Source organism: Urocitellus parryii, chromosome 5 (assembly GCF_045843805.1).
Source record: "Urocitellus parryii isolate mUroPar1 chromosome 5, mUroPar1.hap1, whole genome shotgun sequence".
Taxonomy (NCBI): Eukaryota; Metazoa; Chordata; class Mammalia; order Rodentia; family Sciuridae; genus Urocitellus; species Urocitellus parryii.
Window position 1 is genome coordinate 101,798,597 of NC_135535.1, and position 21,656 is coordinate 101,820,252.

Consider the following 21,656-nt stretch of genomic DNA (forward strand, 5'->3'; position numbering starts at 1 on the left):
TCAGGTTGCTATGGTCAAGGGGGCAAGCTCTGTGGGATCGAAGCCTGGTTGGTGCATTCTCCTAGGACCCTGAGTCAGCACACGTGACAGAACTCCCTCCAGCACTGTGTCCCAGTTGAACTCCTTGTATTTCATGAAGCAAATAGGAAACTCCCAGTGAAGCAGCAAGAAACACCAGGAAAAGTGGAGGATGACCAAATGGCCTCAAAGTCCACACGGGGAAACACTTAGACCCCAGTGGCCACAGTTGACCTACAAAGAGAGAATTCAGCACTGCTGCCTCATGTTCATTGGAAAATCAGAAACCATGTCCTCCAGGCCACATAGATGCAGACCAAGCTTTGATGGTCTCACTACAAAGGAAGATAAAGCTCCTGACAACAACATATATTTCAAGGGTCCAACCTCAGAGGCAGTTTCCCAAGAAGTCTTTAGGCCAGCAGAGCTCCATGTTTGGGGAGTGTTTATCCTGTCCCTTACTTATGGAAACTCCTCTACCACCTCCAAGGTTGTGAACTCCTGAGCATTTTCCATTGTATATATGTATTCACAGATTTTCTAACTCTTCTCTTCGAATCGTGTCTTACTTGGGGCAAAGGTAATGTCAAGGCATTGTTCTTGATGAGAGTGGGAAGATTTTTGTGTAGCACAGAATTGCATACACATTGGATTCATTTTCCTATTTTCCATTCAAAATACTGAATCCCTGACACTAACCCATACCCTCCTAGACTCTGATTACCAATCCTGATATGATGGAGGAAAATAACACAAACAGAATAGCAATACATGCAGTTCAGAGGAGGCATGGTGTATAATTGGACTTTCCTTTGGCATTATAAAGGCTAGGTGTTATAAATCTAGTCCAATTTAAGAGAAGTAGTTCTCCATGTGTTTGTAAAGTTAACAAGTATGTGAATTCCTGTCTCCCTTTCTCTGTAGCCTATTCAGCACATGTATTTTTACATGCACATATAGAATCCTACCTGGTATCCCACGTACATTCTTGTGAGGAGGCTGACATGGCAGATACAAATTGTGAGAAGAGATCACTCCTCGTAAATGCTGTTGGAACTGAAAATTCAACCTATGGGTGAGCTTTCTACTTGAACCACATGATACATAAATCCATGTTCAGTAAATTAAATATTTTTGGATCTGTGGATGATACATATTTCATGATGAATTTTGATTGGCATATATATTTCGACTTTTTAAAGTCTCTGTGTGTTTGTATTGTTTGAATGTATGTATATACACACACACACACACACACACACAGTCTCTCTCTCCAGATTTTTCAAAGTATGAAATATATGTGTCTTATTATACACTCCCTAAATTCATTCATGTTCATGTATGTGGATTTATAATCATCTTTTCCAAAGATTATTCTCAGAAATATTCATCCACCTGAAATACACATTTGTTTCCTAGTGAATGGTCCTTAGAAATCCTAATATTTCTACAGTAACTGACCGAGTTTAGCATCAATGCAAGTAGATTCCTATGATACATGATGTGTATTTTGACGTTTCTTTTTTTTCGACACTGGTACATCACTATTTCTTCAGTTGATGCACATCATAGGATATATATTTCATCCACAAGTTCACAAATTTACAGGCATTTGGTTCACTTTCAATCACTTCCTGCTTCAGAACACATGTCCTCCTGTATATTTCTGGACTGGCCTTTTCATGAGACTTCTTTCCAAACACATTATTTTCGATTTCCATAATCACTTTTCAAGCAAATCTCACACAGCCTTCATGGTAAACCAGAACCCTAATATTACCATTAGATATATAACTGGTTGGAATGAATGATTGTGTATCAATATTAGATTTCCTATATATTTTCAGGTATCAGTTCAATCCATTATGTAAATTGGAACCAGTTATACTATTTATTCACAGTATGGTCTATTCATGCATTATCTCTATATTCATAGACACAAGGTACACCTATTGGTGCCCCCAAATACTAATCAACATGTCTTCAAGATATTGCTCCCAGAAATGGTGGAAGAAATACTCATGTCACCTGATCTACATATACATTTGATCACAGTGATATTCTGGACACATAATGCAAAGTTCACACTTATGATTGTACCAAAGTCTAAATGGAAAGTGAGCATGGATTACTAAACACATCCTTGTCCAGGGGCCTAATGCTCTCAAATGTCAATCCTATTGGTGACTACACAGTTGCTTCGTCCTAAGAGTACATATTCAACCTCAACCCTGTTGAAAATATCTAATCCTATCACTCACTTTATACTTTGACGGATTTCCCAATGTCTCTATTGATATCTGCTCTCCTACCTAATTTCCCATATTCATTATTGTGACTGACTCTTCACATGTGCTGACATTTACATCTACTCTCTAACTGACACCCTACTGCTAAAGAACTTTTGGTCCAAATGTTATACTCACTCTTCTTCCTAAACCTACTGACTATCTTCCTAATCCTACCTACTATCCCTTTTTGACTGGATGTTCTCTTCCACATTCAATCATCCAAGGTACAAGGTCTTATGCCATTGTATATCAATTTATCTGAGACATCTGTGCAGAATGTAATTCAAAGCTAAGTATCCCAGTCAAGGGCCCAATGCCCTTCTGGGCTTCAAAGCTTACTTAGATTTCTGTTGTCATACATATACTTCACCTATACATTATTATATATATCGCAGGTTCCCAATACCATTCTTCACACAGTAGAATGATTCCTAACCCAAATCAAACATGTTCTTACCCCTAACCATACACTGTTCCCTCAATCCAACTTTACAGAAGAGCAGGGACAGAGTTGGTCTTAAAATAGAGGAATGTAGGGGATCTTCCACCTGCTGAGAACTCAAAGGTCCATGCAGAAATGATCCCTGGAGAAGAAGTAGGCAGCTCTGAAGGACATGAGAGAGCAAAAGTCATCTTCCATGGCAAACAACCTGGTCAGGATGAAGGGTTGTGTCTGTATGAGCCTCTCTCTTCTTAATGTAGACAAGATGGACCAAACCAGGCCTGTGTGGAAAGCTGTTCCTGGGTGCCTATGGAGGATATACCATTCTAACTTGTGAAAGTGTCACAGGAAGCAGGGGCAGCCTCCATCTCATAGGACCCTTGGAAGCAACTGTTAGGACAATTTGGTTGCCAAGGCAGTGACCTCATTCAGTTCCTGAAGGAAGTGACCTCACCTCACTTCTTTTGTGATGGAACTCTTTGAACTTGGCAACCAGGAAGCCAGGCACCCAGAGCCAGTTTCAGTCCCAGTCCCAGTGGGCTGACTTGTTTGCATTTACCAAGGAGAGAGTCAGTCTTTCTTGGTACCTACTGATGTGAGGATGACCAAATGCCAGGAAAGCTCTGAAGAGGGGACTTTTCTGAGAAAGCAGGTAGTGAGTGGCTCACTGGTGGCTCCTGACAACTTCATTGAGTAGGCCAAGGAGGCCAGATCTGAGAGAGGACGGGCCATTTTGGGGGAACATTGTATGGCCCACCAGTCAGAAGACACTCCAGATAGTCACAGACCTACTTGAGGGAAGGAGGTGCCTTAGTGGGTGTGGGTGTGAGTTTATGGTTTTGTCTCATGTTCTGAGAATAGGTAGGAAAGGCAGTTTGTTTGGTTTGGAGTGGACTGTTTCTAGTAAGTCATTTGACAAGGCGAGTGTTTCTATGTCTGTGTATCCCACTGTATCCCTGGTTGTAGACATTGGAAAAGAGAATGAATCAATGGATGCATCCTGTCTAGTAGAAAACTTTCCAGCATTCATCTTTCCAATTTATGAATGGACTGGGGCTTGCCTTATCTATGGGCAACACCTACTATCTTGCTAAGTTCCTGTTTTTTTCCTGAATTCTGGCCACTCTCCAGAATTGGCTCATGGTTTTGTGTCCAAGATATGTACCACCTCCCAGCTCTGTGACATGGCCATGTACTGGATAACTGAAGGGAATGGCAAGCATCTCAGAAAACTCAGATATCAGTGTGACCAGTAAAGTGTCAGTGGAGAAACCCTGCTTTGGGCCTTTTGCTTACCTATTGTTCTGTTGCCCTGAATGTCAGGAAGGTCTTTGCCTCAGGCTACCCCTTTGTGAAGCCTGAAGTAAACAGTTTTCAAATGGAAATGAAGGGGCATCACCTGTGGCTTTTTGCTTAATTCCTTTGCAAAGGGATGTGTGTGAATCAGCCTCTTGGCCCTGTGTGAGGCTGTGGCTTAGATTCTCAGCACCTGATGGATTAAAGAAAGATCCCATGTGTGCATCCAAAGCCAAAATGGGAAAAAGAGCAGTCATTGTGGATGAAGCCTCTCACTTTCCTCTGGAAAGTTCCTGACCTCCATCAAGTGAGAATAGGGATCCTTTGGGTCAAATGAGTTCTTCAAAACCCTGCAGAGGCTATCCCATAGGTTCTTGGGTTTTCTCATGTCTCCAATTCACAGAAAGAATCTATACCCGAAAGTCAGTAGTCCTCAATTTGGAGAAGCAGAGCAGTATTAATGGCAGGCGTATTTGATCACTCCTGGTTCACAGGCCACCCTGACATTAGGCAAATGAGGGGCAAGGGAGCTTATTCTAGACACTGTCTTGGGCTGCCCCCTCATGGAAACCTCCAGCCAGAGGTTATGATGAGTGTCTATATGGAAGAAGATGAGGGCCATGTGGCAGTGTTTTGGTTGGAATTGTGGTCATTTCTGTGGCGGTTGGAAGGGATGACTTTGTCCACCTGGGCTTGAACTCTGGCGTGATTCCCCTTAGAGACTGAGTTCTGGTACTGAACTCAGAGAAGTATTGCCATGAATTGTGTTGGGATTTTAGGAGGCCACGCATGAGAGTTGCCCTTGGAAACTGAGATCTAGGCCCAGGGTGGCTTTCCACAGAGCACTGGGAATCTCAGCCAGGATATCACATGATTTTATTCTTAAAGACCTGGCAGCCATAATTGAGAGTCAAAACACACAGGGACCTCACATTGTAGACCTCAATGGGCCTGGCTTGATGTGACCTTTTGGCCACTCTTGGGAAGCCTTGCCTCTGAGTGTTTCTCCAGAGCTTTCATTGAAATGAGCTTCCTCACCATTTAGTGGTTCCTGAATGAATAGAAACCCACAGTGCCTCCAAGTTCATCCTTGAGAAATGGCTTGATAAATACCATGAAATTTTTGAAATTCCCATGACCAGTTGGCACTGGAGAACATTTGGATGTCCTGTTGCTGATCATGAGTGTACCAGACAGTGCCTTGATTGACTGGGTTTCATGAAAATGGTGTAGAACAGAGATGCCAGTAAGTTGGAGCCTGCTGATTAGTGGGCCTAGAGCAGTGGTGTGCAGGTGTGTGATAAAACATCTGTGGTGGGGCCATGTGGATCTGCCATTGGCTTCCACATGGCTTGTGACTGACACGGTGCAGCCAGCAGACCCTTATATGTAAAGGCATCTTGTTCTATGGAGAGGTTTCCGGGCAATGTTCAGAATCAGGTTGCTATGGTCAAGGGGGCAAGCTCTGTGGGATCGAAGCCTGGTTGGTGCATTCTCCTAGGACCCTGAGTCAGCACACGTGACAGAACTCCCTCCAGCACTGTGTCCCAGTTGAACTCCTTGTATTTCATGAAGCAAATAGGAAACTCCCAGTGAAGCAGCAAGAAACACCAGGAAAAGTGGAGGATGACCAAATGGCCTCAAAGTCCACACGGGGAAACACTTAGACCCCAGTGGCCACAGTTGACCTACAAAGAGAGAATTCAGCACTGCTGCCTCATGTTCATTGGAAAATCAGAAACCATGTCCTCCAGGCCACATAGATGCAGACCAAGCTTTGATGGTCTCACTACAAAGGAAGATAAAGCTCCTGACAACAACATATATTTCAAGGGTCCAACCTCAGAGGCAGTTTCCCAAGAAGTCTTTAGGCCAGCAGAGCTCCAGGTTTGGGGAGTGTTTATCCTGTCCCTTACTTATGGAAACTCCCCTACCACCTCCAAGGTTGTGAACTCCTGAGCATTTTCCATTGTATATATGTATTCTCAGATTTTCTAACTCTTCTCTTCGAATCGTGTCTTACTTGGGGCAAAGGTAATGTCAAGGCATTGTTCTTGATGAGAGTGGGAAGATTTTTGTGTAGCACAGAATTGCATACACATTGGATTCATTTTCCTATTTTCCATTCAAAATACTGAATCCCTGACACTAACCCATACCCTCCTAGACTCTGATTACCAATCCTGATATGATGGAGGAAAATAACACAAACAGAATAGCAATACATGCAGTTCAGAGGAGGCATGGTGTATAATTGGAATTTCCTTTGGCATTATAAAGGCAAGGTGTTATAAATCTAATCCAATTTAAGAGAAGTAGTTCTCCATGTGTTTGTAAAGTTAACAAGTATGTGAATTCCTGTCTCCCTTTCTCTGTAGCCTATTCAGCACATGTATTTTTACATGCACATATAGAATCCTACCTGGTATCCCACGTACATTCTTGTGAGGAGGCTGACATGGCAGATACAAATTGTGACAAGAGATCACTCCTCGTAAATGCTGTAGGAACTGAAAATTCAACCTATGGGTGAGCTTTCTACTTGAACAACATGATACATAAATCCATGTTCAGTAAATTAAATATTTTTGGATCTGTGGATGATACATATTTCATGATGAATTTTGATTGGCATATATGTTTCGACTTTTTAAAGTCTCTGTGTGTTTGTATTGTTTGAATGTATGTATATATATATATATATATATGTATATATATATATATATATATATATATATATATATATATACACACAAACACACACACACACACACACACAGTCTCTCTCTCCAGATTTTTCAAAGTATGAAGTATATGTGTCTTATTATACACTCCCTAAATTCATTCATGTTCATGTATGTGGATTTATAATCATCTTTTCCAAAGATTATTCTCAGAAATATTAATCCACCTGAAATACACATTTGTTTCCTAGTGAATGGTCCTTAGAAATCCTAATATTTCTACAGTAACTGACCGAGTTTAGCATCAATGCAACTAGATTCCTATGATACATGATGTGTATTTTGACGTTTCTTTTTTTTTTTTCGACACTGGTACATCACTATTTCTTCAGTTGATGCACATCATAGGATATATATTTCATCCACAAGTTCACAAATTTACAGGCATTTGGTTCACTTTCAATCACTTCCTGCTTCAGAACACATGTACTCCTGTATATTTCTGCACTGGCCTTTTCATGAGACTTCTTTCCAAACACATTATTTTCGATTTCCATAATCACTTTTCAAGCAAATCTCACACAGCCTTCATGGTAAACCAGAACCCTAATATTACCATTAGATATATAACTCGTTGGAATGAATGATTGTGTATCAATATTAGATTTCCTATATATTTTCAGGTATCAGTTCAATCCATTATGTAAATTGGAACCAGTTATACTATTTATTCACAGTATGGTCTATTCATGCATTATCTCTATATTCATAGACACAAGGTACACCTATTGGTGCCCCCAAATACTAATCAACATGTCTTCAAGATATTGCTCCCAGAAATGGTGGAAGAAATACTCATGTCACCTGATCTACATATACATTTGATCACAGTGATATTCTGGACACATAATGCAAAGTTCACACTTATGATTGTACCAAAGTCTAAATGGAAAGTGAGCATGGATTACTAAACACATCCTTGTCCAGGGGCCTAATGCTCTCAAATGTCAATCCTATTGGTGACTACACAGTTGCTTCGTCCTAAGAGTACATATTCAACCTCAACCCTGTTGAAAATATCTAATCCTATCACTCACTTTATACTTTGACTGATTTCCCAATGTCTCTATTGATATCTGCTCTCCTACCTAATTTCCCATATTCATTATTGTGACTGACTCTTCACATGTGCTGACATTTACATCTACTCTCTAACTGACACCCTACTGCTAAAGAACTTTTGGTCCAAATGTTATACTCACTCTTCTTCCTAAACCTACTGACTATCTTCCTAATCCTACCTACTATCCCTTTTTGACTGGATGTTCTCTTCCACATTCAATCATCCAAGGTACAAGGTCTTATGCCATTGTATATCAATTTATCTGAGACATCTGTGCAGAATGTAATTCAAAGCTAAGTATCCCAGTCAAGGGCCCAATGCCCTTCTGGGCTTCAAAGCTTACTTAGATTTCTGTTGTCATACATATACTTCACCTATACATTATTATATATATCGCAGGTTCCCAATACCATTCTTCACACAGTAGAATGATTCCTAACCCAAATCAAACATGTTCTTACCCCTAACCATACACTGTTCCCTCAATCCAACTTTACAGAAGAGCAGGGACAGAGTTGGTCTTAAAATAGAGGAATGTAGGGGATCTTCCACCTGCTGAGAACTCAAAGGTCCATGCAGAAATGATCCCTGGAGAAGAAGTAGGCAGCTCTGAAGGACATGAGAGAGCAAAAGTCATCTTCCATGGCAAACAACCTGGTCAGGATGAAGGGTTGTGTCTGTATGAGCCTCTCTCTTCTTAATGTAGACAAGATGGACCAAACCAGGCCTGTGTGGAAAGCTGTTCCTGGGTGCCTATGGAGGATATACCATTCTAACTTGTGAAAGTGTCACAGGAAGCAGGGGCAGCCTCCATCTCATAGGACCCTTGGAAGCAACTGTTAGGACAATTTGGTTGCCAAGGCAGTGACCTCATTCAGTTCCTGAAGGAAGTGACCTCACCTCACTTCTTTTGTGATGGAACTCTTTGAACTTGGCAACCAGGAAGCCAGGCACCCAGAGCCAGTTTCAGTCCCAGTCCCAGTGGGCTGACTTGTTTGCATTTACCAAGGAGAGAGTCAGTCTTTCTTGGTACCTACTGATGTGAGGATGACCAAATGCCAGGAAAGCTCTGAAGAGGGGACTTTTCTGAGAAAGCAGGTAGTGAGTGGCTCACTGGTGGCTCCTGACAACTTCATTGAGTAGGCCAAGGAGGCCAGATCTGAGAGAGGACGGGCCATTTTGGGGGAACATTGTATGGCCCACCAGTCAGAAGACACTCCAGATAGTCACAGACCTACTTGAGGGAAGGAGGTGCCTTAGTGGTTGTGGGTGTGAGTTTATGGTTTTGTCTCATGTTCTGAGAATAGGTAGGAAAGGCAGTTTGTTTGGTTTGGAGTGGACTGTTTCTAGTAAGTCATTTGACAAGGCGAGTGTTTCTATGTCTGTGTATCCCACTGTATCCCTGGTTGTAGACATTGGAAAAGAGAATGAATCAATGGATGCATCCTGTCTAGTAGAAAACTTTCCAGCATTCATCTTTCCAATTTATGAATGGACTGGGGCTTGCCTTATCTATGGGCAACACCTACTATCTTGCTAAGTTCCTGTTTTTTTCCTGAATTCTGGCCACTCTCCAGAATTGGCTCATGGTTTTGTGTCCAAGATATGTACCACCTCCCAGCTCTGTGACATGGCCATGTACTGGATAACTGAAGGGAATGGCAAGCATCTCAGAAAACTCAGATATCAGTGTGACCAGTAAAGTGTCAGTGGAGAAACCCTGCTTTGGGCCTTTTGCTTACCTATTGTTCTGTTGCCCTGAATGTCAGGAAGGTCTTTGCCTCAGGCTACCCCTTTGTGAAGCCTGAAGTAAACAGTTTTCAAATGGAAATGAAGGGGCATCACCTGTGGCTTTTTGCTTAATTCCTTTGCAAAGGGATGTGTGTGAATCAGCCTCTTGGCCCTGTGTGAGGCTGTGGCTTAGATTCTCAGCACCTGATGGATTAAAGAAAGATCCCATGTGTGCATCCAAAGCCAAAATGGGAAAAAGAGCAGTCATTGTGGATGAAGCCTCTCACTTTCCTCTGGAAAGTTCCTGACCTCCATCAAGTGAGAATAGGGATCCTTTGGGTCAAATGAGTTCTTCAAAACCCTGCAGAGGCTATCCCATAGGTTCTTGGGTTTTCTCATGTCTCCAATTCACAGAAAGAATCTATACCCGAAAGTCAGTAGTCCTCAATTTGGAGAAGCAGAGCAGTATTAATGGCAGGCGTATTTGATCACTCCTGGTTCACAGGCCACCCTGACATTAGGCAAATGAGGGGCAAGGGAGCTTATTCTAGACACTGTCTTGGGCTGCCCCCTCATGGAAACCTCCAGCCAGAGGTTATGATGAGTGTCTATATGGAAGAAGATGAGGGCCATGTGGCAGTGTTTTGGTTGGAATTGTGGTCATTTCTGTGGCGGTTGGAAGGGATGACTTTGTCCACCTGGGCTTGAACTCTGGCGTGATTCCCCTTAGAGACTGAGTTCTGGTACTGAACTCAGAGAAGTATTGCCATGAATTGTGTTGGGATTTTAGGAGGCCACGCATGAGAGTTGCCCTTGGAAACTGAGATCTAGGCCCAGGGTGGCTTTCCACAGAGCACTGGGAATCTCAGCCAGGATATCACATGATTTTATTCTTAAAGACCTGGCAGCCATAATTGAGAGTCAAAACACACAGGGACCTCACATTGTAGACCTCAATGGGCCTGGCTTGATGTGACCTTTTGGCCACTCTTGGGAAGCCTTGCCTCTGAGTGTTTCTCCAGAGCTTTCATTGAAATGAGCTTCCTCACCATTTAGTGGTTCCTGAATGAATAGAAACCCACAGTGCCTCCAAGTTCATCCTTGAGAAATGGCTTGATAAATACCATGAAATTTTTGAAATTCCCATGACCACGTGGCACTGGAGAACCTTTGGGTGTCCTGTTGCTGATCATGAGTGTACCAGACAGTGCCTTGATTGACTGGGTTTCATGAAAATGGTGTAGAACAGAGATGCCAGTAAGTTGGAGCCTGCTGATTAGTGGGCCTAGAGCAGTGGTGTGCAGGTGTGTGATAAAACATCTGTGGTGGGGCCATGTGGATCTGCCATTGGCTTCCACATGGCTTGTGACTGACACGGTGCAGCCAGCAGACCCTTATATGTAAAGGCATCTTGTTCTATGGAGAGGTTTCCGGGCAATGTTCAGAATCAGGTTGCTATGGTCAAGGGGGCAAGCTCTGTGGGATCGAAGCCTGGTTGGTGCATTCTCCTAGGACCCTGAGTCAGCACACGTGACAGAACTCCCTCCAGCACTGTGTCCCAGTTGAACTCCTTGTATTTCATGAAGCAAATAGGAAACTCCCAGTGAAGCAGCAAGAAACACCAGGAAAAGTGGAGGATGACCAAATGGCCTCAAAGTCCACACGGGGAAACACTTAGACCCCAGTGGCCACAGTTGACCTACAAAGAGAGAATTCAGCACTGCTGCCTCATGTTCATTGGAAAATCAGAAACCATGTCCTCCAGGCCACATAGATGCAGACCAAGCTTTGATGGTCTCACTACAAAGGAAGATAAAGCTCCTGACAACAACATATATTTCAAGGGTCCAACCTCAGAGGCAGTTTCCCAAGAAGTCTTTAGGCCAGCAGAGCTCCAGGTTTGGGGAGTGTTTATCCTGTCCCTTACTTATGGAAACTCCCCTACCACCTCCAAGGTTGTGAACTCCTGAGCATTTTCCATTGTATATATGTATTCTCAGATTTTCTAACTCTTCTCTTCGAATCGTGTCTTACTTGGGGCAAAGGTAATGTCAAGGCATTGTTCTTGATGAGAGTGGGAAGATTTTTGTGTAGCACAGAATTGCATACACATTGGATTCATTTTCCTATTTTCCATTCAAAATACTGAATCCCTGACACTAACCCATACCCTCCTAGACTCTGATTACCAATCCTGATATGATGGAGGAAAATAACACAAACAGAATAGCAATACATGCAGTTCAGAGGAGGCATGGTGTATAATTGGAATTTCCTTTGGCATTATAAAGGCAAGGTGTTATAAATCTAATCCAATTTAAGAGAAGTAGTTCTCCATGTGTTTGTAAAGTTAACAAGTATGTGAATTCCTGTCTCCCTTTCTCTGTAGCCTATTCAGCACATGTATTTTTACATGCACATATAGAATCCTACCTGGTATCCCACGTACATTCTTGTGAGGAGGCTGACATGGCAGATACAAATTGTGACAAGAGATCACTCCTCGTAAATGCTGTAGGAACTGAAAATTCAACCTATGGGTGAGCTTTCTACTTGAACAACATGATACATAAATCCATGTTCAGTAAATTAAATATTTTTGGATCTGTGGATGATACATATTTCATGATGAATTTTGATTGGCATATATGTTTCGACTTTTTAAAGTCTCTGTGTGTTTGTATTGTTTGAATGTATGTATATATATATATATATATATATATGTATATATATATATATATATATATATATATATATACACACAAACACACACACACACACACACACAGTCTCTCTCTCCAGATTTTTCAAAGTATGAAGTATATGTGTCTTATTATACACTCCCTAAATTCATTCATGTTCATGTATGTGGATTTATAATCATCTTTTCCAAAGATTATTCTCAGAAATATTAATCCACCTGAAATACACATTTGTTTCCTAGTGAATGGTCCTTAGAAATCCTAATATTTCTACAGTAACTGACCGAGTTTAGCATCAATGCAACTAGATTCCTATGATACATGATGTGTATTTTGACGTTTCTTTTTTTTTTTTCGACACTGGTACATCACTATTTCTTCAGTTGATGCACATCATAGGATATATATTTCATCCACAAGTTCACAAATTTACAGGCATTTGGTTCACTTTCAATCACTTCCTGCTTCAGAACACATGTACTCCTGTATATTTCTGCACTGGCCTTTTCATGAGACTTCTTTCCAAACACATTATTTTCGATTTCCATAATCACTTTTCAAGCAAATCTCACACAGCCTTCATGGTAAACCAGAACCCTAATATTACCATTAGATATATAACTCGTTGGAATGAATGATTGTGTATCAATATTAGATTTCCTATATATTTTCAGGTATCAGTTCAATCCATTATGTAAATTGGAACCAGTTATACTATTTATTCACAGTATGGTCTATTCATGCATTATGTCTATATTCATAGACACAAGGTACACCTATTGGTGCCCCCAAATACTAATCAACACGTCTTCAAGATATTGCTCCCACAAATGGTGGAAGAAATACTCATGTCACCTGATCTACATATACATTTGATCACAGTGATATTCTGGACACATAATGCAAAGTTCACACTTATGATTGTACCAAAGTCTAAATGGAAAGTGAGCATGGATTACTAAACACATCCTTGTCCAGGGGCCTAATGCTCTCAAATGTCAATCCTATTGGTGACTACACAGTTGCTTCGTCCTAAGAGTACATATTCAACCTCAACCCTGTTGAAAATATCTAATCCTATCACTCACTTTATACTTTGACTGATTTCCCAATGTATCTATTGATATCTGCTCTCCTACCTAATTTCCCATATTCATTATTGTGACTGACTCTTCACATGTGCTGACATTTACATCTACTCTCTAACTGACACCCTACTGCTAAAGAACTTTTGGTCCAAATGTTATACTCACTCTTCTTCCTAAACCTACTGACTATCTTCCTAATCCTACCTACTATCCCTTTTTGACTGGATGTTCTCTTCCACATTCAATCATCCAAGGTACAAGGTCTTATGCCATTGTATATCAATTTATCTGAGACATCTGTGCAGAATGTAATTCAAAGCTAAGTATCCCAGTCAAGGGCCCAATGCCCTTCTGGGCTTCAAAGCTTACTAAGATTTCTGTTGTCATACATATACTTCACCTATACATTATTATATATATCGCAGGTTCCCAATACCATTCTTCACCCAGTAGAATGATTCCTAACCCAAATCAAACATGTTCTTACCCCTAACCATACACTGTTCCCTCAATCCAACTTTACAGAAGAGCAGGGACAGAGTTGGTCTTAAAATAGAGGAATGTAGGGGATCTTCCACCTGCTGAGAACTCAAAGGTCCATGCAGAAATGATCCCTGGAGAAGAAGTAGGCAGCTCTGAAGGACATGAGAGAGCAAAAGTCATCTTCCATGGCAAACAACCTGGTCAGGATGAAGGGTTGTGTCTGTATGAGCCTCTGCCTTCTTAATGTAGACAAGATGGACAAAACCAGGCCTGTGTGGAAAGCTGTTCCTGGGTGCCTATGGAGGATATACCATTCTAACTTGTGAAAGTGTCACAGGAAGCAGGGGCAGCCTCCATCTCATAGGACCCTTGGAAGCAACTGTTAGGACAATTTGGTTGCCAAGGCAGTGACCTCATTCAGTTCCTGAAGGAAGTGACCTCACCTCACTTCTTTTGTGATGGAACTCTTTGGACTTGGCAACCAGGAAGCCAGGCACCCAGAGCCAGTTTCAGTCCCAGTCCCAGTGGGCTGACTTGTTTGCATTTACCAAGGAGAGAGTCAGTCTTTCTTGGTACCTACTGATGTGAGGATGACCAAATGCCAGGAAAGCTCTGAAGAGGGGACTTTTCTGAGAAAGCAGGTAGTGAGTGGCTCACTGGTGGCTCCTGACAACTTCATTGAGTAGGCCAAGGAGGCCAGATCTGAGAGAGGACGGGCCATTTTGGGGGAACATTGTATGGCCCACCAGTCAGAAGACACTCCAGATAGTCACAGACCTACTTGGGGGAAGGAGGTGCCTTAGTGGGTGTGGGTGTGAGTTTATGGTTTTGTCTCATGTTCTGAGAATAGGTAGGAAAGGCAGTTTGTTTGGTTTGGAGTGGACTGTTTCTAGTAAGTCATTTGACAAGGCGAGTGTTTCTATGTCTGTGTATCCCACTGTATCCCTGGTTGTAGACATTGGAAAAGAGAATGAATCAATGGATGCGTCCTGTCTAGTAGAAAACTTTCCAGCATTCATTCTTTCCAATTTATGAATGGACTGGGGCTTGCCTTATCTATGGGCAACACCTACTATCTTGCTAAGTTCCTGTTTCCTTCCTGAATTCTGGCCACTCTCCAGAATTGGCTCATGGTTTTGTGTCCAAGATATGTACCACCTCCCAGCTCTGTGACATGGCCATGTACTGGATAACTGAAGGGAATGGCAAGCATCTCAGAAAACTCAGATATCAGTGTGACCAGTAAAGTGTCAGTGGAGAAACCCTGCTTTGGGCCTTTTGCTTACCTATTGTTCTGTTGCCCTGACTCTCAGGAAGGTCTTTGCCTCAGGCTACCCCTTTGTGAAGCCTGAAGTAAACAGTTTTCAAATGGAAATGAAGGGGCATCACCTGTGGCTTTTTGCTTAATTCCTTTGCAAAGGGATGTGTGTGAATCAGCCTCTTGGCCCTGTGTGAGGCTGTGGCTTAGATTCTCAGCACCTGATGGATTAAAGAAAGATCCCATGTGTGCATCCAAAGCCAAAATGGCAAAAAGAGCAGTCATTGTGGATGAAGCCTCTCACTTTCCTCTGGAAAGTTCCTGACCTCCATCAAGTGAGAATAGGGATCCTTTGGGTCAAATGAGTTCTTCAAAACCCTGCAGAGGCTATCCCATAGGTTCTTGGGTTTTCTCATGTCTCCAATTCACAGAAAGAATCTATACCCGAAAGTCAGTAGTCCTCAATTTGGAGAAGCAGAGCAGTATTAATGGCAGGCGTATTTGATCACTCCTTGTTCACAGGCCACCCTGACATTAGGCAAATGAGGGGCAAGGGAGCTTATTCTACACACTGTCTTGGGCTGCCCCCTCATGGAAACCTCCAGCCAGAGGTTATGATGAGTGTCTATATGGAAGAAGATGAGGGCCATGTGGCAGTGTTTTGGTTGGAATTGTGGTCATTTCTGTGGCGGTTGGAAGGGATGACTTTGTCCACCTGGGCTTGAACTCTGGCGTGATTCCCCTTAGAGACTGAGTTCTGGTACTGAACTCAGAGAAGTATTGCCATGAATTGTGTTGGGATTTTAGGAGGCCACGCATGAGAGTTGCCCTTGGAAACTGAGATCTAGGCCCAGGGTGGCTTTCCACAGAGCACTGGGAATCTCAGCCAGGATATCACATGATTTTATTCTTAAAGACCTGGCAGCCATAATTGAGAGTCAAAACACACAGGGACCTCACATTGTAGAGCTCAATGGGCCTGGCTTGATGTGACCTTTTGGCCACTCTTGGGAAGCCTTGCCTCTGAGTGTTTCTCCAGAGCTTTCATTGAAATGAGCTTCCTCACCATTTAGTGGTTCCTGAATGAATAGAAACCCACAGTGCCTCCAAGTTCATCCTTGAGAAATGGCTTGATAAATACCATGAAATTTTTGAAATTCCCATGACCACGTGGCACTGGAGAACCTTTGGATGTCCTGTTGCTGATCATGAGTGTACCAGAGAGTGCCTTGATTGACTGGGTTTCATGAAAATGGTGTAGAACAGAGATGCCAGTATGTTGGAGCAAGCTGATTAGAGGGCCTAGAGCAGTGGTGTGCAGGTGTGTGATAAAACATCTGTGGTGGGGCCATGTGGATCTGCCATTGGCTTCCACATGGCTTGTGACTGACACGGTGCAGCCAGCAGAGCCTTATATGTAAAGGCATCTTGTTCTATGGAGAGGTTTCCGGGCAATGTTCAGAATCAGGTTGCTATGGTCAAGGGGGCAAGCTCTGTGGGATCGAAGCCTGGTTGGTGCATTCTCCTAGGACCCTGAGTCAGCACACGTGACAGAACTCCCTCCAGCACTGTGTCCCAGTTGAACTCCTTGTATTTCATGAAGCAAATAGGAAACTCCCAGTGAAGCAGCAAGAAACACCAGGAAAAGTGGAGGATGACCAAATGGCCTCACAGTCCACACGGGGAAACACTTAGACCCCAGTGGCCACAGTTGACCTACAAAGAGAGAATTCAGCACTGCTGCCTCATGTTCATTCGAAAATCAGAAACCATGTCCTCCAGGCCACATAGATGCAGACCAAGCTTTGATGGTCTCACTACAAAGGAAGATAAAGCTCCTGACAACAACATATATTTCAAGGGTCCAACCTCAGAGGCAGTTTCCCAAGAAGTCTTTAGGCCAGCAGAGCTCCATGTTTGGGGAGTGTTTATCCTGTCCCTTACTTATGGAAACTCCTCTACCACCTTCAAGGTTGTGAACTCCTGAGCATTTTCCATTGTATATATGTATTCACAGATTTTCTAACTCTTCTCTTCGAATCGTGTCTTACTTGGGGCAAAGGTAATGTCAAGGCATTGTTCTTGATGAGAGTGGGAAGATTTTTGTGTAGCACAGAATTGCATACACATTGGATTCATTTTCCTATTTTCCATTCAAAATACTGAATCCCTGACACTAACCCATACCCTCCTAGACTCCAATCCTGATATGATGGAGGAAAATAACACAAACAGAATAGCAATACATGCAGTTCAGAGGAGGCATGGTGTATAATTTGACTTTCCTTTGGCATTATAAAGGCTAGGTGTTATAAATCTAGTCCAATTTAAGAGAAGTAGTTCTCCATGTGTTTGTAAAGTTAACAAGTATGTGAATTCCTGTCTCCCTTTCTCTGTAGCCTATTCAGCACATGTATTTTTACATGCACATATAGAATCCTACCTGGTATCCCACGTACATTCTTGTGAGGAGGCTGACATGGCAGATACAAATTGTGACAAGAGATCACTCCTCGTAAATGCTGTTGGAACTGAAAATTCAACCTATAGGTGAGCTTTCTACTTGAACAACATGATACATAAATCCATGTTCAGTAAATTAAATATTTTTGGATCTGTGGATGATACATATTTCATGATGAATTTTGATTGGCATATATATTTCGACTTTTTAAAGTCTCTGTGTGTTTGTATTGTTTGAATGTATATATATATATATATATATATATATATATATATATACACAAACACACACACACACACAGTCTCTCCCTCCAGATTTTTCAAAGTATGAAGTATATGTGTCTTATTATACACTCCCTAAATTCATTCATGTTCATGTATGTGGATTTATAATCATCTTTTCCAAAGATTATTCTCAGAAATATTCATCCACCTGAAATACACATTTGTTTCCTAGTGAATGGTCCTTAGAAATCCTAATATTTCTACAGTAACTGACCGAGTTTAGCATCAATGCAAGTAGATTCCTATGATACATGATGTGTATTTTGACGTTTCTTTTTTTTCGACACTGGTACATCACTATTTCTTCAGTTGATGCACATCATAGGATATATATTTCATCCACAAGTTCACAAATTTACAGGCATTTGGTTCACTTTCAATCACTTCCTGCTTCAGAACACATGTACTCCTGTATATTTCTGCACTGGCCTTTTCATGAGACTTCTTTCCAAACACATTATTTTCGATTTCCATAATCACTTTTCAAGCAAATCTCACACAGCCTTCAATGTAAACCAGAACCCTAATATTACCATTAGATATATAACTCGTTGGAATGAATGATTGTGTATCAATATTAGATTTCCTATATATTTTCAGGTATCAGTTCAATCCATTAAGTAAATTGGAACCAGTTATACTATTTATTCACAGTATGGTCTATTCATGCATTATCTCTATATTCATAGACAGAAGGTACACCTATTGGTGCCTCCAAATAGTAATCAACACGTCTTCAAGATATTGCTCCCAGAAATGGTGGAAGAAATACTCATGTCACATGATCTACATATACATTTGATCACAGTGATATTCTTGACACATAATTCAAAGTTCACACTTATGATTGTACCAAAGTCTAAATGGAAAGTGAGCATGGATTACTAAACACATCCTTGTCCAGGGGCCTAATGCTCTCAAATGTCAATCCTATTGGTGACTACACAGTTGCTTCGTCCTAAGAGTACATATTCAACCTCAACCCTGTTGAAAATATCTAATCCTATCACTCACTTTATACTTTGACTGATTTCCCAATGTCTCTATTGATATCTGCTCTCCTACCTAATTTCCCATATTCATTACTGTGACTGACTCTTCACATGTGCTGACATTTACATCTACTCTCTGACACCCTACTGCTAAAGAACTTTTGGTCCAAATGTTATACTCACTCTTCTTCCTAAACCTACTGACTATCTTCCTAATCCTACCTACTATCTCTTTTTGACTGGATGTTCTCTTCCACATTCAATCATCCAAGGTACAAGGTCTTATGCCATTGTATATCAATTTATCTGAGACATCTGTGCAGAATGTAATTCAAAGCTAAGTATCCCAGTCAAGGGCCCAATGCCCTTCTGGGCTTCAAAGCTTACTTAGATTTCTGTTGTCATACATATACTTCACCTATACATTATTATATATATCGCAGGTTCCCAATACCATTCTTCATCCAGTAGAATGATTCCTAACCCAAATCAAACATGTTCTTACCCCTAACCATACACTGTTCCCTCAATCCAACTTTACAGAAGAGCAGGGACAGAGTTGGTCTTACAATAGAGGAATGTAGGGGATCTTCCACCTGCTGAGAACTCAAAGGTCCATGCAGAAACGATCCCTGGAGAAGAAGTAGGCAGCTCTGAAGGACATGAGAGAGCAAAAGTCATCTTCCATGGCAAACAACCTGGTCAGGATGAAGGGTTGTGTCTGTATGAGCCTCTGCCTTCTTAATGTAGACAAGATGGACCAAACCAGGCCTGTGTGGAAAGCTGTTCCTGGGTGCTAATTAAGGATATACCATTCTAACTTGTGAAAGTGTCACAGGAAGCAGGGGCAGCCTCCATCTCATAGGACCCTTGGAAGCAACTGTTAGGACAATTTGGTTGCCAAGGCAGTGACCTCATTCAGTTCCTGAAGGAAGTGACCTCACCTCAGTTCTTTTGTGATGAAACTCTTTGAACTCGGCAACCAGGAAGCCAGGCACCCAGAGCCAGTTTCAGTCCCAGTCCCAGTGGGCTGACTTGTTTGCATTTACCAAGGAGAGAGTCAGTCTTTCTTGGTACCTACTGATGTGAGGATGACCAAATGCCAGGAAAGCTCTGAAGAGGGGACTTTTCTGAGAAAGCAGGTAGTGAGTGGCTCACTGGTGGCTCCTGACAACTTCATTGAGTAGGCCAAGGAGGCCAGATCTGAGAGAGGACGGGCCATTTTGGGGGAACATTGTATGGCCCACCAGTCAGAAGACACTCCAGATAGTCACAGACCTACTTGGGGGAAGGAGGTGCCTTAGTGGGTGTGGGTGTGAGTTTATGGTTTTGTCTCATGTTCTGAGAATAGGTAGGAAAGGCAGTTTGTTTGGTTTGGAGTGGACTGTTTCTAGTAAGTCATTTGACAAGGCGAGTGTTTCTATGTCTGTGTATCCCACTGTATCCCTGGTTGTAGACATTGGAAAAGAGAATGAATCAATGGCTGCGTCCTGTCTAGTAGAAAACTTTCCAGCATTCATCCTTTCCAATTTATGAATGGACTGGTGCTTGCCTTATCTATGGGCAGCACCTACTATCTTGCTAAGTTCCTGTTTTCTTCCTGAATTCTGGCCACTGTCCAGAATTGGCTCATGGTTTTGTGTCCAAGATATGTACCACCTCCCAGCTCTGTGACATGGCCATGTACTGGATAACTGAAGGGAATGGCAAGCATCTCAGAAAACTCAGATATCAGTGTGACCAGTAAAGTGTCAGTGGAGAAACCCTGCTTTGGGCCTTTTGCTTACTTATTGTTCTGTTGCCCTGACTCTCAGGAAGGTCTTTGCCTCAGGCTACCCCTTTGTGAAGCCTGAAGTAAACAGTTTTCAAATGGAAATGAAGGGGCATCACCTGTGGCTTTTTGCTTAATTCCTTTGCAAAGGGATGTGTGTGAATCAGCCTCTTGGCCCTGTGTGAGGCTGTGGCTTAGATTCTCAGCACCTGATGGATTAAAGAAAGATCCCATGTGTGCATCCAAAGCCAAAATGGCAAAAAGAGCAGTCATTGTGGATGAAGCCTCTCACTTTCCTCTGGAAAGTTCCTGACCTCCATCAAGTGAGAATAGGGATCCTTTGGGTCAAATGAGTTCTTCAAAGCCCTGCAGAGGCTATCCCATAGGTTCTTGGGTTTTCTCATGTCTCCAATTCACAGAAAGAATCTATACCCGAAAGTCAGTAGTCCTCAATTTGGAGAAGCAGAGCAGTATTAATGGCAGGCGTGTTTGATCACTCCTGGTTCACAGGCCACCCTGACATTAGGCAAATGAGGGGCAAGGGAGCTTATTCTAGACACTGTCTTGGGCTGCCCCCTCATGGAAACCTCCAGCCAGAGGTTATGATGAGTGTCTATATGGAAGAAGATGAGGGCCATGTGGCAGTGTTTTGGTTGGAATTGTGGTCATTTCTGTGGCGGTTGGAAGGGATGACTTTGTCCACCTGGGCTTGAACTCTGGCGTGATTCCCCTTAGAGACTGAGTTCTGGTACTGAACTCAGAGAAGTATTGCCATGAATTGTGTTGGGATTTTAGGAGGCCACGCATGAGAGTTGCCCTTGGAAACTGAGATCTAGGCCCAGGGTGGCTTTCCACAGAGCACTGGGAATCTCAGCCAGGATATCACATGATTTTATTCTTAAAGACCTGGCAGCCATAATTGAGAGTCAAAACACACAGGGACCTCACATTGTAGACCTCAATGGGCCTGGCTTGATGTGACCTTTTGGCCACTCTTGGGAAGCCTTGCCTCTGAGTGTTTCTCCAGAG